This window comes from Rhinopithecus roxellana, chromosome 15, assembly GCF_007565055.1.
Source record: "Rhinopithecus roxellana isolate Shanxi Qingling chromosome 15, ASM756505v1, whole genome shotgun sequence".
In the NCBI taxonomy this organism is placed as follows: domain Eukaryota; kingdom Metazoa; phylum Chordata; class Mammalia; order Primates; family Cercopithecidae; genus Rhinopithecus; species Rhinopithecus roxellana.
In genome coordinates this window covers 31754098-31771789 of record NC_044563.1, presented here as the reverse complement: position 1 = coordinate 31771789, position 17692 = coordinate 31754098, and the positions used below count along the sequence as shown (strand labels likewise).

At 35.5% G+C, this 17692-nt stretch overlaps 1 pseudogene; it reads right to left on the bottom strand.

Moving 5' to 3' along the window:
- Positions 1 to 254: 254 nt before the first annotated feature.
- Positions 255 to 16913, bottom strand: LOC115893652 (annotated as a pseudogene).
- Positions 16914 to 17692: the final 779 nt, after the last annotated feature.

The window sequence follows — 17692 nt, the reverse complement described above, 5'->3', positions numbered from 1 at the left end:
GGTTTAAAAATGCTTCAAAGAAAAGGCAAAATCCTTTAAAAGCACTATAAATTTTAGGAAGACAAGTTGTAATTCACTTGAAACAAATTTCATTGTATATTGTTAATATAGTCAGAAGCAAAAACATACAATAAGGCATGTTTTCTTTTATAGATACTACAAAATTGAAGTTTTCTAATTAAACTCATAATATCTAAATGCCATCCACAGCTAAATTTTGCCTAATATGTTTGAAACACTAAGTAAAAAGACAAACTTTTTAAAATCTTTACTATATTATCACAAATCACTGTAGAACTTGTATTACAATGTTAAATGAGATTATTTAAAATATGGATTGTACATTCTTCTAATTTTCATTGAAACAGATTTAATCTTGACAGGTGAGTTGCTTTTGGTCCATGTGCCCCACTGAATTCCAGTTGCAAGCAATTTTCCAGGGAAGTGATGAATGCCATTTAGATTTGCTAGACCGCACTGGTTAAACCACCAGCCGGTCTTGTTATGGAGGTGACTGCAGCTCTTCACAGACTGACCATTGACCAGGCATGCAGGGCGACACCCATCATTATCAACATCTGATGTACTAAAAGGCATTGCATTTTGATTATCTTTTTTTGAGGCCTCGGAATGCATCACCTGGGAAAAAAAAATTAATGATTGAATTTAAAGGAAATTTCTATTATTTTAATTAATCATTACCAGCATATCAGGCAAGAGCATCACATCTGGAAATAAGGTTTAAATGATTTTTCTACTGTTTATCATGTTAAAATTCTCCTACTCGAAGATTCAATATGCTGCAATCTGGTGATGAGTTCCTCAACATGACAGGCATCTTTAAATGGATAGATATACAAGTCACAGTCCAAAATGGAAGTTTTGCTGTGTAGACAAAACCAGATATTTAGGCCAAAAATTATAGCATACAGAGCTGTCATAATTTGGACAGACCAATGTGATAATTGATAATTTAGGAAAAGAAAATAATTTACACGGGGTAGGTTTTCATACCACTACCACTGACGTCACTTTAGCTAGAGAAACTTTTACCTTTAAGAAATTTAGATTTACAATTTAAAAAGTTGGGGGGGGTTTCTGGGATTTTTTTCTGTATCTTATACAGAATACCAAATGCCCTCAAGAAAAATTCAGGTGTACTTTTGAGGTGTACCTTTTCTTCACGGCTCTTCACATGATTTATGGACCAACTGAATAGTAGTTTAAGACAAAACCATTTTTAAATTTTTAAAGGGCTTCTACTAAACATGTGTTTACTTTGTTTTTTTTTTTTTGTTTTTTGAGACAGAGTTTTCCTCTTGTCCCCCAGTCTCTGGAGTGCAATTGGCATGATCTCGGCTCACTACACCTTCACCTCCCAGGTTCAAGCGATTCTCCTGCCTCAGCCTACAGTATAGCTGGGATTACAGGCACAAGCCACCACACTCAGCTAATTTTTTGTGTTTTTAGTAGAGACAGGGTTTCACCATGTTGGCCAGGTTGGTCTTGAACTCCTTGTCCTCAGTGATCCACCTGCCTCGGCCTCCCAAAGTGCTAGGATTATAGGTGCGAGCCATCGCTTCTGGCCTGAACATTGTATGTATGGCATCCCTCGTATTTACAATATCCCTGCAATGATTAAGTATCCTGTCCAAGATGACCCAGTTAACTCAGTGGCAGGAGCAGGAGTCATATTTTGTTTCATAAAATTCCATGAAGTTAAGATTCTAAGTAAAACCCATAATACCTACATTTCACCTGTATGTAAACTTTGGTTAATGTTTGAAACACTAATTAAAAAAGAAGTCATATAAAATCTGTGGAGAAACCAAAGCTCTATGTTGTTTCATTATTTCTGAATGCTTGGCATATCTTGAGATAAATCTATTGAAAGAGCCTGAAGAACTTCATTAGCAGTGGTGGTGATTCTGCTGATTATTAAAGTCTCTGACTCTGCACTTCATGGGAACAAAACACACACATTGCAGGTATTTTCAGAGACTATATAATCTCCAACACCCACACAGTGTAGTATCTTTCCAAATCCAGTGAGAGACAACACCCATGGAGCATTGCCTAAACAATGTGATCATTCCACGGATACTCTCCCTAGATAAAGTCTGACCACCAGAAGGATCATACAGCACATAAGCTCAATAGATTTTATTCAATTCATTTAAAAATATATGCATAGGTATATTCCTTAAAAATAGCCTATTAAAATATACCCATCATGTTTTCTGCAAGAATGTGGTTGGAGAACATAACACTTTTGTTTTCTGTAAGAATCCAGAGCAATTTATCTCAAGTCTTATAATCAGGAATAGTTGTGATTCTCATGGAACAAGTGTACTGCTCAAATATTCAAATTCATATTTCTGTTTTTGCTCCAAGCTCAAAACCAAATTTGTGACCTGCCTCTACCACACACCTGATTACATTAACCCACTGGTTGTATCTGTATTTCTATCATTACCATTCTTCTGACACCTTTTTCTTTATTCTTCTGATTCCATTATGTGATCGACAGTTGAAAGTTACTTAACAACCTTGTTGGGAAAATGTAGAGTACCATATGGCAAAGTTTGAGAGTTTTGTAAGGAAAATACTTTTGTCATTATCAATGTTATCCTTTAATTAGATCCTAGTCATCTTTCAGAGAACCCCCACATAAACTTTTCCTAATATAATATATTCCATCTTTAGATAGTTCTTTACACTTTTAGAGAGGAAGCATTGAAAATCATACATTGTAACTTTTTAAATTTTTCCCTATAGATCATGATTTGAATGTCAGACTTTCACCTAACATCCCAAGTGTAAACCCCTCAGGTATCATAGATTCCAACCATGTCAGACAACTCTCTGTGTCCTATAATTTTCCTCCCTCTATCCCTTAACTCAAACTGCTCTGCTTGTCAGCCTTCATTTGCCAAAAGCCTATCCATTCTTCCAAGACTAGATCAGTGGTTCTCAACGGCAAGTACGCCAACATATCCATCTGGCTTAAAATAACTGAATCAGATTCTACAGGAATATGTACTTTTAAAAAGCTTCCCAAGTTGAATCTAACATTAAAAGCTCGTTGAAAATTGCTTTTCCATGAATATTTTTTGGGTGCAATCAACTGGAATAATTCTCACCCTCTTTCTGACCCCAAAAGTCCTATCAGTATTCTGTATTTCCAGGGTTACTTATCTTCTCCTTTATATTGGGATCAGTTAAAGAGCTGGGGACATACATCATTCATTTTTTGATTTCTAACACTAAATATACATAATGAACAAGCACCACAAACAGCAACAAGGGAGTTGAATTTAGTACTTTTTAATTCAAATGCCTTTAAATTGTCAGCATTAAAATGCAAGTTTAACATCAAGTATTTTGAAGTTCTAACAAATTAAATTTATTTGGAAATGAGCAGATGCATCAAAGTATAATGAAAAGAACACTAAACTAGTTGTTCTGTCAGCCTGGATTCTTGCCTTGGCTCAGGTGACATGATCTGGGAATCTTGGGCAAGTCACTTTATCACTCAGGTTTTTTCACCTGTAAAGTGAGAAGACTAGAGATCGTCTTTAACAGTCTGTCACTTCTAAATGTCAGCCTCTCTGAACACGAAAATGAAAATACCTTCACAGCCTCCTCCACAGGCCCTCTATCCAAAGAATTAACTGAAATTACATAAGGCAAATTGTTTTAGAGACTATAAAGCACTTCAGAAGCATGAGGTGGTACAATGATCATAAGGTGGTACAATGATCATAACCAAGTTTCAAAACTCAAGACTTGGCCAGCTTTCTTTACTCCTAATCTATTCTGTTATCAGTTAGGTGTAAGACAAATGAATTATTTCTATCTTCGCTTAATAATGAGTCAGTTATAATTTAGATTTGGATAATTTTAGGAATAAAAAAAAACTTACCAGCATTTCCTGAATACCGTCCTAAGTGCATTTTAAAAAATCTTGTTTCATCCTCTAGCCAAAAATTATCATATGATGCATAAGCAAGTGTGTCATCTTCAGATTCCAAAGACACATACAGCATAAAACTGGTATTTTTCTGATTTACTATATAAAAAATCTTTTTTAGTCCTAGCCAAAATTCTCCTGTAAAAAAAAATGCTTTGTTTTAATATATTTTAATACAAATTAGAATAATGCTTTATTCTTGAATGTTTGGTCTTGTTTAGCATTTCAAAAATTCTGAGATGGCTCACATAAGTAATTACAGGCACTGGATGGCCTAGCTCAAATTACCAGTGCTTACCTACTTTATAAAACAAACAAAATTCCTACTTCTACTTCACCAGGCTTGAGAAAATCAGACCCTTTTTCAATTTTATCTCCCAAATTAAGTAAAATTTGGGGAGAGGAAATAATAATGATCTCCCCAAATTTTATCTCCCAAAATTAAATTAGTCTTCATTTAAAGACTAAAATAGAAAGTCAACTTTTACCTTAAAGCATTTCAACATAAAACCAATTGAAATATTATGGCAGGTAACAAAATGTTATTAACCAGTAAATGTAGAAGGTTTAACCTCCAAATCAGCAGCTCCTAAAGAAACATGTCCTAAAAACGCTCAGTTGAAATTATGTTTTGCTGCCTTGTAATATTTTCTTAACAGACACTTCTTGGTTACAATGCAGCTGGTTAATTTCCTATGCCTTGAACATCATGTAATAACATTGGAATATCTCTGGGTTTGGGATCAATATTTCCAAGAGGATTACAGATTCAGGATGAAATATAAACTCCCCAACTCAGACTGCATATTTCTGGCATACATATCCTAGCCAATGGCTTTCTACCTCTCCTACCCACGTGGCATAGCCCAAATGTGGATACCTCTACTCTGAGATATATGCCTCTACTTGAATCATAAAATTATTAAAGAAAATAAGGGCCCAGTCAAAACAAACTTCAGAGCTGGAGGATTATGTGACAGCATTCAAACTCTTAAAATTATAGCTAAGATATTAAGTCTTTCTTCAGAGCTCACAGGCACGGACATTTTAGCAACACACTTACAATTGAAAAGTAAGGAGAGAAATTGGACCCAATAAGATGGCTCCATAGGGGTCCATTGAGTCTCACACAGTGTATAACACTTCAGTTTAATTGCCCCTGCCATCTTTTCCCAGTAGCCCACCCTCAAATTTAAGACTTAAAAATGCATTTTCTGTAATCTCAAGTTAATTAATTAATTAATTTTTGTTTCTTTTTTTTTTTTTGAGAGAGAGTCTCACTCTGTCACCCAGGCTAGGGTGCAGTCGTGCGATCTGGGCTCACTGCAACTTCCGCCGCCCCCTCCCCGGCCCCCCCCCCCCCATTCAAGAGATTCTCATGCCTCAGCCTCCCAAGTAGCTGGGATTACAGAGGCGTGCACCACCACCCCCAGTTAATTCTTGTATTTATTTTTTATTATACTTAAGTTCTGGGATACATGTGCAGAATGTGCAGTTTTGTTACACAGATATACATGTGCTATGGTGATTTGCTGCACCCCTGAACTCATTATCTACATTAGGTATTTCTCATAATGCTATCTCTCCTCTAGCCCCCACCCCCCAACAGGCCCCGGTGTGTGATGTTCCCCTCCCTGTGTCCACGTGTTCTCATTGTTCAACTCCCACTTATAAGTGAGAACATGTGGTGTTTGGTTTTCTGTTCCTGTGTTAGTTTGCTGAGAATGATGGTTTCCAGCTTCATCCATGTCCCTGCAAAGGACATGAATTCATTCTTTTTATGGCTGCATAGTATTCCATGGTGTATATGTGCCACATTTTCCTTATCCATTTTATCATTGGAGGGCATTTGGGTTGGTGCCAAGCCTTTGCTGTTGTGAATAGTGCTGCAATACACATACGTGCGCATGTGTCTTTATAGTAGATTTATAATTCTTTGGGTATATACCCGGTAATGGGATTGCTAGGTCAAATGGTATTTCTAGTTCTAGATCCTTGAGGAATCCCCACACTGTCTTCAACAATGGTTGAACTAATTTACACTCCCATCAACAGTGTAAAAGTGTTCCTATTTCTCCACATCCTCTCCAGCATCTGTTGTTTCCTGACTTTTTACTTATCACCATTCTAACTGGCATGAGATGGTATCTGATTGTGGTTTTGATTTGCATTTCTCTAATGACCAGTGATGATGAGCTTTTTTTCGTATGTGGTTGGCCGTTTAAATGTTGTCTTTTGAAAAGTGTCTGTTAATATCCTTTGCCCACTTTTTGATGGGGTTGTTTGTTTTTTCCTTGTAAATTTTTTAAAGTTATTTGTAGATTCTAGATATTAGCCCTTTGCCAGAAACTTAGATTGCAAAAATTTTCTCCAATTCTGTAGGTTGCCTATTCACTTTGATGATAATTTCTTTTGCTGTCCAGGAGCTCTTTAGTTTAATTAGATCCCATTTGTCAATTTTGGCTTTTGTTGAAATTGCTTTTGGTGTTTCAGTCATGAAGTCTTTGCCCATGCCTATGTCCTGAATGGTATTGCCTTGGTTTTCTTCTAGGGTTTTTATGATTTTAGGTCTTACATTTAAATCTTTAATCCATCTTGAATTAATTGTTGCATAAGGTAAAAGGAAGGGGTCCAGTTTCAGTTTTCTGCATACGGCTAGCCAGTTTTCCCAGTACCATTTATTAAATAGGGAATCCTTTCCCCATTGCTTGTTTTTGTAAGTTTTGTCAAAGATCAGATGGTTGTAGATTTCTGGTGTTATTTCTGAGGCCTCTGTTCTATTCCATTGGTCTATATATCTGTTTTGGTTCCAGTACCAAGCTGCTTTGGTTACTGTAGCCTTGTAGTATAGTTTGAAGTCAGGTAGCATGATGTCTCCAGCTTTGTTCTTTTTGCTTAGGATTGTCTTGGTTATACAGGCTCCTTTTTGGTTCCATATGAAATTTAAAGTCGTTTTTTCTAACTATGTGAAGAAAGTCAGTGGTAACTTGATGGGAATAGCATCGAATCTATAAATCACTTTGGGCAGGCCAGGTACAGTGGCTCACGTCTGTAATCCCAGCACTTTGGGAAGCTGAGGTGGGTGGATCACCTGAGGTCAGAAGTTCAAGACCACCCTGATCAACATGGTGAAATCCCGTCTCTATTAAATATACAAAAATTAGCCAGGTGTGGTGGCAGGCACCTGTAATCCCAGCTACTCGGGAGGCTGAGGCAGGAGAATCTCTTGAATCCGGGAGGCAGAGGTTGCAGTGAGCTGAGATCACACCATTGCGCTCCATCCTGGACAACAAGAGTGAAACTTCGTCTCAAAAAAAAATTACTTTGGGCAGTATGGCCATTTTCATGATATTTATTCTTCCTATCCATGAGCATGGCATGTTTTTCCATTTGTTTGTGTCCTCTCTTATTTCCTCGAGCAGTGGTTTGTAGTTCTTGAAGAGGTCCTTCACATCCCTTGTAAGTTGGATTCCTAGATATTGTATTCTCTTTGTAGCAATTGTGAATGGGAGTTCACTTATGATTTGGCTCTCTGTTTGTCTATTATTGGTGTATAGGAATGCTTGTGATTTTTGCAGATTGATGTTGTATCCTGAGACTTTGCTGAAGTTACTTATCAGTTTAAGGAGCTTTGGGACTGAGACGATGGGGTTTTCAAAATATACAATCATGTCATCTGCAAACAGAGACAATTTGACTTCCTCTTTTCCTAATTGAATATCCTTTATTTCTTTCTCCTGCCTGATTGCCCTGGCCAGAACTTCCAATATTATGTTGAATAGGAGTGGTGAGAGGGCATCCTTGTCTTATGCTGGTTTTCAAAGGGAATGCTTCCAGCTTTTGCCCATTCAATATGATACTGGCTATGGGTTTGTCACAAATAGCTCTTATTCTGAGACACATTCTATCAATACCTATTTTATTGAGAGTTTTTAAAATGAAGGGGTGTTGAATTTTATCAAAGGGCTTTTCTGCATTTATTGAGATAATCATGTGGTTTTTGTCATTGATTCTGTTTATATGGTGGATTGTGTTTATTGATTTGCATGTGTTGAACCAGCCTTGCATCCCAGGGATGAAGCCCACTTGATCATGGTGGATAAGCTTTTTCATGTGCTGCTGGATTCAGTTTGCCAGTATTTTATTTAGGATTTTTGCATCGATGTTCATCAGGGATATTGGCCTGAAATTTTCTTTTTTTGTTGTGTCTCTGCCAGGTTTTGGTATCAGGATGATGCTGACCTCATAAAAACAGTTAGGGAGGATTCCCTCTTTTACTATTGCTTGGAATAGTTTCAGAAAGAATGGCACCAGCTCTTATTTGTACCTCTGATAAAATTTGGCTGTGAATCCGTCTTTTGTATTTTTATAGAGACATGGTTTTAACATGTTGGCCAGCCTGGTTTCGAACTCCTGGCCTCAAGCAATTCACCTGTCTCGGCCTCCCAAAGTGCTGGGGCTACAGGCATGAGCCACCAGGCCCAGCCCCAAATTTGTTTTCAAAATACACCAGTACAAAGCAGTCTCAGTTTGCATGCACTATACCTGCCTGAAGACCTGGTCAGTCAAAACTCATATTCTTTCCCCATAGAAATAAACTTGAAGTAAGGAAGATGGCAATTCAAAGCCTGTATATGGATCTATAACTACCTAATTCAAGAAGAAGTATCAATGGAAAAATCAGAAGTAATGCTGAGAAAATGCAAGTATATTCACTATACTCCATAGCCTGGCAGTTACCTGGGTATAAGCCAAATGGCTTCTAAAATCACTGGCATTCAGTAGCATTTTTAGCACTAGGACTAACACCATTACTTACCAAATCCTTGGATGACATTATTATGAGAGATTAAAGATTTAAAATTATAAAAACAGTAACTGTTAAAATAGCATAAAAATTAGCAAACTCACTGGCAGAAGTTCCAACTAATGTAAAATTCTGCAAAGTTCAGAAATATTGGTGTTTCTGTTTATCAGCAAAAGTGATGCTGCCATGTGGCGATAATGTAAACAGATTTTTACATTCACCTGGGGTTATAATTTTCAAATTTTGAACATAAAGATGTTTACTGACATTTTAATAATATGATCAGTTTAAATAATTTGAATTTGCACAGACACCTCAATTCGCCATTTTACTGGCTTGTATCGATACTACACACATCTCAAGAATTTTAAGATCTAGGACAATGCTGCCATTCAGTTTTTCATTCTGCAAACAGTTGGTGAGCACCTGCCAGAATTCTGCTGGGTACACAGTAGATACTTAATACATATCCAATCTAGAATTTTCACTCAAATCACATTTCACCAGATATCTACAAATAAAAATTTCCAGCTCTCACCTGAAGATCTACTTATTTTAAATAATCTGGCATATGAAAAGAGGGTGATTTAAGTCGTATTTTGATATTTGCAAGCATTTGCTATTTTTACTGAAGATCTGACCAACAGAGATTCTATAGATATAATACCAAAAAGAGTAAAAAATGTAGAGTAGAAATACAAAAAATTAACCTAAAAGGTCTCCAAATCCATCCAGATAATCACACCACAACCTTTGGAAATCAATTATCCCATCAATCCTTTTCTGTATCACAGTCCATCCACCTCCTCTGTAATCCATGTCACACATTACCTAAAACAAGCACAGGGAAGCACAAAATAATACACTATTATTTTCATTATTTGATAATATAACACTCATGCTTCATCCTTAGGCTTAGAAAAAGAGACGATACTGCCACTGAGTTTTCAATGCAATCATACGCCATTAATTCATTCAGATTTTTTTATATCTCTAGAAATAATGCTGTTTATTACAAACCTGTAATTAACCTAAATAATGCTGTTTATTATAAAACAAATTTGTAATTAACTTAATCACAGTCCCTATAACAATCATTTTTAAAATACGTATTTGCAGCATTTTTTTCTTTCTTCCTTTTTTTTTTTTTTTTTTTTTTTGATACGGAGTCTCCCTCTGTCACCCAGGCTGGAGAGGAGTGGCGCGATCCGGCTTACTGCAAGCTCCGCCTCCCGGGTTCACGCAATTCTCCTGCCTCAGCCTCCTAAGTAGCTGGGACTACAGGCGCCCGCCAGCACGCCGGGCTAATTTTTTGTATTTTTTAGTAGAAACGGGGCTTCAACTGTGTTAGCTGGGATGGTCTCGATCTCCTGACCTCGTGATCCGCCGGCCTCGGCCTCCCAGAGTGCTGAGATTACAGGCGTGAGCCACCGCGTCTGGCCGTATTTGCAGCAGCATTTTAAGGTTATGCTGTTATTACTCAACTTTACAAATATTCTTCAGTTTGTATAACAATATTGCTCTGATGTGGCAGAGCAATGTATTTCTCTATAAACTTTTGAATTAAAACACTGGTGTGTGTGTGTGTGTGTGTGTGTGTGTGTGTGTGTGTGTGTGTGTGTGTGAAATGTGTTCACGTGCTTGTCTTTGCTCTTTTCTCCCACAAGCCTGGAAGGCCTGTGTTCAGACTGGCATTTTCAGAGAAAGGCATGATGTGTGCCCACTCAGCAGGTGCTCATAGACACATCTGTTGATGCTGTGTAAAAGCTCCTAAAAGGACCTCTGTAGGGGACGCATAGAAGCAATATAGGGAAGAAATCAGAGCGAAATTCTCCCTCAGAAACTTCCCGCATAGAGACAGAGAAAAGGCAGTGTGGAGGAAGTTAAGGAACCAGCACTTTCCCACAAAAGAGGTGATTATGCATCCCACTCTTCACAAAATTAGAAGCCTTCCTTTTCCACGTCTGTTCAGATCTAGTTTTGAATCTGTAGGTGAAGTAACTTAGGTAATTTTAAAATTATTTCCTACCTAATTTCCAATTTTTTGACATCTTGTCAATAGATTTCAAATAAAATAATGGTAGTAACTCTAAGAAGAGAAACTAGTAGTACCTACTTAGAAAAAAAGTGACTTTATTATCCAATAAAGGTTATCAATAAGGTATAAGTATCATAAACTGTCTTCTGCACAAAGAAGTGCCCAGGAAAAAATATATATAATATATATAATTGTATGTGTGTGCGTGTGTGTGTGTATATATATATATTCCATCAATATGCATAGTCTCTGGTAGAAATTTCTACTAGATATCCTTGCAGAGAACTACTAAGAATAGACATAAGAGTAATTTATCAATTTCAGAATGAATCAGCTTTTCAATCTGCCTTGCACTCCACTGAAAGGTTTTTTAATTATTAATTTCTCATACAATCATATAAAATCATCTATCATCAAAAGAAATTATAAGCATATACAGGAAGAGAAGTCAAAAGTATTTTTAGTAAACTCCAAGGCAAAGCACACCATTATTTTCCAATATACACAGGCTAATTCAAGCAAGCAAGTATTATATTGCATAGTTCTGCCTGCTATAGTTCTGCCTATTATGAGGATAATATAAGCTTTTGCATCAAATGGATTTACTTTAAAGAGTATAACCATGGAAACTCAAATAGAAAAGTGAAAGACAGACTCTAGCTCTTTTATTAATTCATGTTTTGGGCATTAGAATTCTAAAAAACCAAAATTTTGAAACTAGAACTTTACCTAATTTATTTAAATTTTTTCAAGGAAAAATTAAATATTAAAACAATTTAAATTTTAACATAAATTAAATTGGTTGGATGTTTATCTTAGCCCACGTAATATGGGAAAACTTTACCTCAAATGGGTAGCTAGATCCTTCTGGGTGAATTATGTATAAACCGCTCGGTGTTTTGGTGACAGAACCAATGGTATCCTTAATATCAGTGCAATCTAAACCTAGAAAAGCAAAATTATTTAATTGGGATATTTTCAAGTGTACATTTAAGGCAATCATTTTACTGTAGAGAGTTGATAGTGCTATTATTATCATAATTTTCATTAATAATATTATTTTAACTCCCGCAAAATGAAAAACGGTCACAATTTTAGAAATAAGAAGAAAATATAAGGGATTAAAGAATTTATGCTGCAAGAAGCCTTCACTTATAATATCACTGTTAGTGATTAGTTTCCTATACTGTTTAAAAGTTTCATTTGGGATCAACACTTATTAAACATATTTTATAATTACACATTCTCTTTCCCAATAAATAATGCCCTTTCAGAAATTTAAGTTTATCTTAGAGGACGTAATGTTTAAAGGAAGTCTACATGAACAGGGAGGAGAAAACTGAAAGGAATAAGCAAATTAACCACTATAGACACATCTTTCAGTATTCTATTCCCACCTTCAGAGACTGATGTGTTTGGGACCACTAATACCAACAGCCAAAGGAAGAAAGGGGAAAACACTTTCTTAACCAAGAAATTATGCCTGACGTTAGAGCCTACTCTGTTTACAACAGTTAGAATTATAGCCCCCCATAATCACCTTGTCCAGAGCACTCATCTCTAAGGGATTGTAAACATGTGTATGTAGATATGGATATTACATTTTCTGGAAGATACTCTACTCTGTAGCATCTTTTATAAACTAAACAAATTCAACCCTTAGAGTGTCCATTATCCAAATGCCCGTCTTAACATCCTAGTTCTACCCCTATCACTTTACTTCATTGTGTTATCCTAACCATTTACGTAGTAAGGTATTACATAAAGCCCTTACCATAGTGCCCAGCACATCCAAATAATGAAGAAAATGCCATCTACAAAAACGTTAGCTATAAAAAGTCATTTGCTTTCCCCTTCGTCTCTAGGAGACATAGATTTGTTGTTGCCTGTGTCCTTAATTGTTAAGAGATATTCTTATAATGACTCTGTGCTCAGAGACATGATAGAAGTTCACGCTGAAGGACTGATCTGGGTTGGAGTATCTGTTTTATCATTACCTTTCAAATTAATGTGAACAGATTATTTCGATTTTTCTGGGCTGGATATTTCTTATCTGATGATGATGATCATAGCAAGCCCTTATATTGCTCTCCCTATGATTCCGGCAATTTTTTTTCCTTGTGATAAACATTTGATTCGGGCAATATTTTAAGAGACTTTCCTGTATTTATTCATTTAATCCTCACATCAACTGTAAGAGGTAGGTACTATCAGTTTACTGACAAGAAAACATATCAAGAGAGCAGCAGGTCAGAAATTTGAAACCAAGGATTCTGACATCAGAGTCCATGCTCCTGACTACCACACCATACGTGCTTTGGGGCAGTTATGAGATATAATAAAATAATTTTAATAACAAAATAACGTGAGAAAGTGCCTCTCTTCCTACCTACCACATAGAAGATTTTCAGGCACTGTTTATTCTCTTCTTTTTCGAAGAAGAACATAAAGATCATGTTCTAGGCACTCAATAATATTTATTTGTTTAAACATTTGGAGATAAATTAATATTTATAAGATTTGTAGGGTATTTTTCTTAGAAGTCCAAGCCTTTAGGAATTAATATGCTGTATTTTACTAGCTTTCAGTTTATTCTTGTCTTACATTTCTTTTTCCTTTCAAATTTTATGCCCCAATTTTAAACATTTCAAACATGTCAGAAACATTTTTTACAGGTGGGAGGAACTTTGAAACTTTCTTTTCTTCTATCTGAAGATGAATTATTAATAAGATATAAACCAGGAGCCCAGAACAATGCTACAGAAAACAATGTTATTTTCAACAGCTTCAGGATACCTTTATACAGCCATGGCTTTCACATGGTTGAAAAAGTATCCCATTTTAAGAAAGTACCACATTGTCTGTGGTGAAATTTGCTTAATGGCAGGTATTAGCACTCCAGTCTGTTAGAGAACAGTGAGCTGTAGTTTTTAAACAAAACTTTCAAATGGATTGACCTGTCCAGGAAAATTTTAAGCAATAAAAGACAAACATGTAAAGGCTGAAATACCAAAGTTCTCACCATGTGACTGAACTGGTCTGTGAGGAAAAGGATCCAGTTGTTTTCTAAAAACTTCTGTAGTCAAAAGGAGAACTCTATTCATGAGCTCGTTAACCTAAACACATGCATACACATTTAAGTAAATTTATATTTGAAGAAATTGCCATCTTTAAGCCTCTCATAAACCCAGCTCTGAAATACATAACGGGGTCCATTTCTCTAGATTGAGTTCCTACTGCTTTAACAAAGAATAAAGACCAAGCTAAATTGAATTTCGTAGTATCTACCTCCTTAACATCGATTTTATCTGCCCCTATTTCTGCATTTGGCTGCTCTTGCACATCTGTCTTTCATACCTTGTCCAAACCATTGCTGTAGTTTCATACCTCCTCCCTTGGCTCTTCCTCAAGTCATTGGCCACACAAGTTGATCAGATTGTGGCATTTCCTTGCTTAAACACTACAGTGGCTCGTTGGTGTGGTAAAATTTCGTTCTTGCCTATTCCTATAGTCAGTTTTCCTTAAATACTCAGCCTCACCAGCCACTCCACCCTGCATCAACTCCAAGAAGTTTCCCCAGAATGGAATGTCTCCTTCGCCTTACCCAACCTGTATGATTTTTAAAACATTTCTTCATCCTTTATGACTGTTCACAGACTTTCTCCTCTGGGAAACTTTTTTGTATCTGAGACTTCTCTTTTGTGCCGTTCTAACAACCACATTTTTGTCAACACATTTTAATGCTCCATTAGACTGTATACCCCTTGAATAGTTCAATTGTTTTACTGCTTTTTGTTTGCCTAAAGTTTACTATGGTGCCTTTAACATAGTAGTCGCTAAATAGATGTCTGAACATGAAAGCATTTTTAAAAAAGATTATACCTCCAGCTAATTATACATCAACGTGCACATGCAATAAAAACAATGCTAAAACATCTGTACCTGATTAGACAAATAATCCAAGGAAGCTTGTTGCTCATCCATCATATTCCTTAGTAGTTTTTTGGTACCTCTTGTGTAGGAAACAATAGAATTTTGCAAATTTCCTTAACCATAATTAAAAAGTGGCTGTTAAGTATTATATTGTTATAGAAAGCAATCACAGTGAAAAATAGTGAATTTTACCTGATTTTGGATGTGTATGTTAACGCAATACTATCTCAATTTATCTTAATACTCAGAATTACATATTTTAGTTGGTATGTATTTTGTTTAACTCAGGATTAACCCCAGAAATGATTGTGTCAATACTTATTAATGAAACTATGCTTCCTACTAATATAGATTATCCAGAATAATTAATCTGTTATCATTAAGAGACAGTGTTCTGATTATAAATTCTCACTTTACAAGATGAGATATATAAAGGCAGGAGATAGATGAGTCATCAATTCTTACTGTATAAGAAAGTTAATGGCAACAGTTTTATACCAGGCAAGTTAATTTTTAAAAGTACATCTTGGTTTTAATTTTTCTACTAATACTATATTTATGTAATTAAATTGCTAGCACATACATATACATACACATAATAAATCTTAGTCAAAGGTTTTGGTTATTTGGTTTCTGACTAAACATTTACCATGCATTTTCCTTTTAAAAATGTTTTTATCTTAGGAGAAAATTTCTTAGAGTGAAGTTGCGGTAACAGTACAAATAACTTTTTTCCTAACGCCTTTGAGACCATGTTGCCATGATGTACCATCATGCCATTTCAGTGTGTATTTCTTACACCAAAGATATTTCTAATAACACAGCCATCAAAAGTAGGAAATAAACATTGACTACCTATATTTCTCAGACCCTATGTGAGTTTTACCCAAGATAGCAATAATGATGCCCCCTATAACAAAAGGGCCCACACATTATTACGTATGTTATTCTTTAAAAATTTATTTTCTAAGTTTCTTTCCACCAGCAGTAGGATTGCATTAATAAATCTTGATATTTTTAATTCTACCTCACTCAGCTTCCTCTCTCTTTTTTATTTTCAGTCTCTCACTTTCTATTAGCTTTTTCCTGAATTTAGCCATCTGTCTTAATAGGCCTAAAGCTGCATTCATTGGTTTGAGAAGCCTGAGACCCTTTTGTTACACACAGAATTAGCTACATAGAAAAAGGATCCATTCATTTACCAAATATTTATTAAGCACCTATCATGGGCCAAACAATAAAGCTTCTGGCCTAGGATGATCACAATGTGTAGAAAATGACCCAGACAAAAGCTAAAGTATACTTTTCAATGTCTAGCCTAAAAATAATGAATCATATACCCTTATTATTGTGTTTATTTTTAATACTTACTACACATGAAATGTTTTTCTTCTCGTGTAATTTTAGTTTTAACATCACATAATTCCTCACAGTCTTCCTTACAAACAGTATCATTACTTTTACTTTCATCTTTTGCATTAGATACATCTTCTACAATGTTAACTACTGAAGAGTCCTTTATATTAAAAAATAGAAATAAGAAAAAATACATTAAACATGTTATATGACATAATACATAATAAATAAGACTATAGGGAAAAGCTTAGATTTCAGGAAAGACAAGGCTGATCATTAGAGAAAAATATAAGCTACTTAATTCAAACTTCCACAAATAAACCTGATGAGTAAATAAAATCTAATGGACCAATTTCTTAATATCCTAGGTAGCCACTCACAGGACAATATTTGAAATATGAAAGTTTGTGGAACAGCTTTTTTTAAGCAACGTGATATTTTATTACCTATCAGATATTTCATTGAAAAGTTGTGGGCTAGTTTTTAATCTAGGCCTGAAATGTCTTTAACATTTTTTCATAAGATATTTGTTGAGTCAATCTTCAGTTTATAGCTTCCTCAGTTTAAAAACAGTAACATTAAAGCAATTTTTCAACATTTCTAAATAAATGTTTTAATTGTTCCATAAATTATATTTGGTAGTTATGATTAATCTTTTCAAAATTCTAATCATGCTTTCCTAGCTAATATAATATTGCTAAAATTCTTACCGTAGAATGATGTACACAGTTACCTTGTACAGCTTCTCCACAAATAAAAATACATACATTTACGAATAAGAGTGAAGCTTGGAATGGAGACATCATATTTTTCTTGGATAGATGAAAACACTTCTTCAAATATCAGTCAGCTCTCTGTGGAAAGAACTACAGAGCATAGAGTCTTCAGTTAAAAACCTCTGGAAAGCGTACAACAAAAACAGAAGCCAATACTTACTAGTTTCCATGCCCTGGTTTGAAACAACACCCTTCATACGAAAAACAAAGTAGCCTCTAGAGATCCTGACATTTTAAGTTGTATAATTCCTTTTTTATCACTTCATGTCTGTATTATATATCCAAGTTTTTGCAATATAGGCAACAAATAGATAAGTAAATAAATAAATGACAGATGTAGATAAATAAAGCATGAATTTATAAATTCATCTAATTTTTGTGAATCAGCCTTTTCTTGCCTTGGAAAAAAATGCATTTGATAAGCTATACAGCAATAATTGCAAACTGCTTGCAAAAAAATAGGAAGTAGAAATGACTGATGGAGTGGTAAAAATATTACCTTGGAACTATTTCTATAAAATGCTAAGTAGAAATTTGATCAAGGTGGACATCCAGAGCAGATAATTCAGACTTAAAATATACTTTTAAAATGCCAAATTTCAAGGCTGGGCATGGTGGCTCACGCCTGTAATCCCAGCACTTCGGGAGGCCAAGGCAGGTGGATCATCTGAGGTCAGGAGTTCAAGACCAGCATGACCAACATGGCGAAACTCCATCTCTACTAAAAAATACAAAAATTAGCCGGACGTTGTGGTGGACGCCTGTAATCCTAGCTACTCGGGAGGCTGAGGCAGGGAGAATCACTTGAA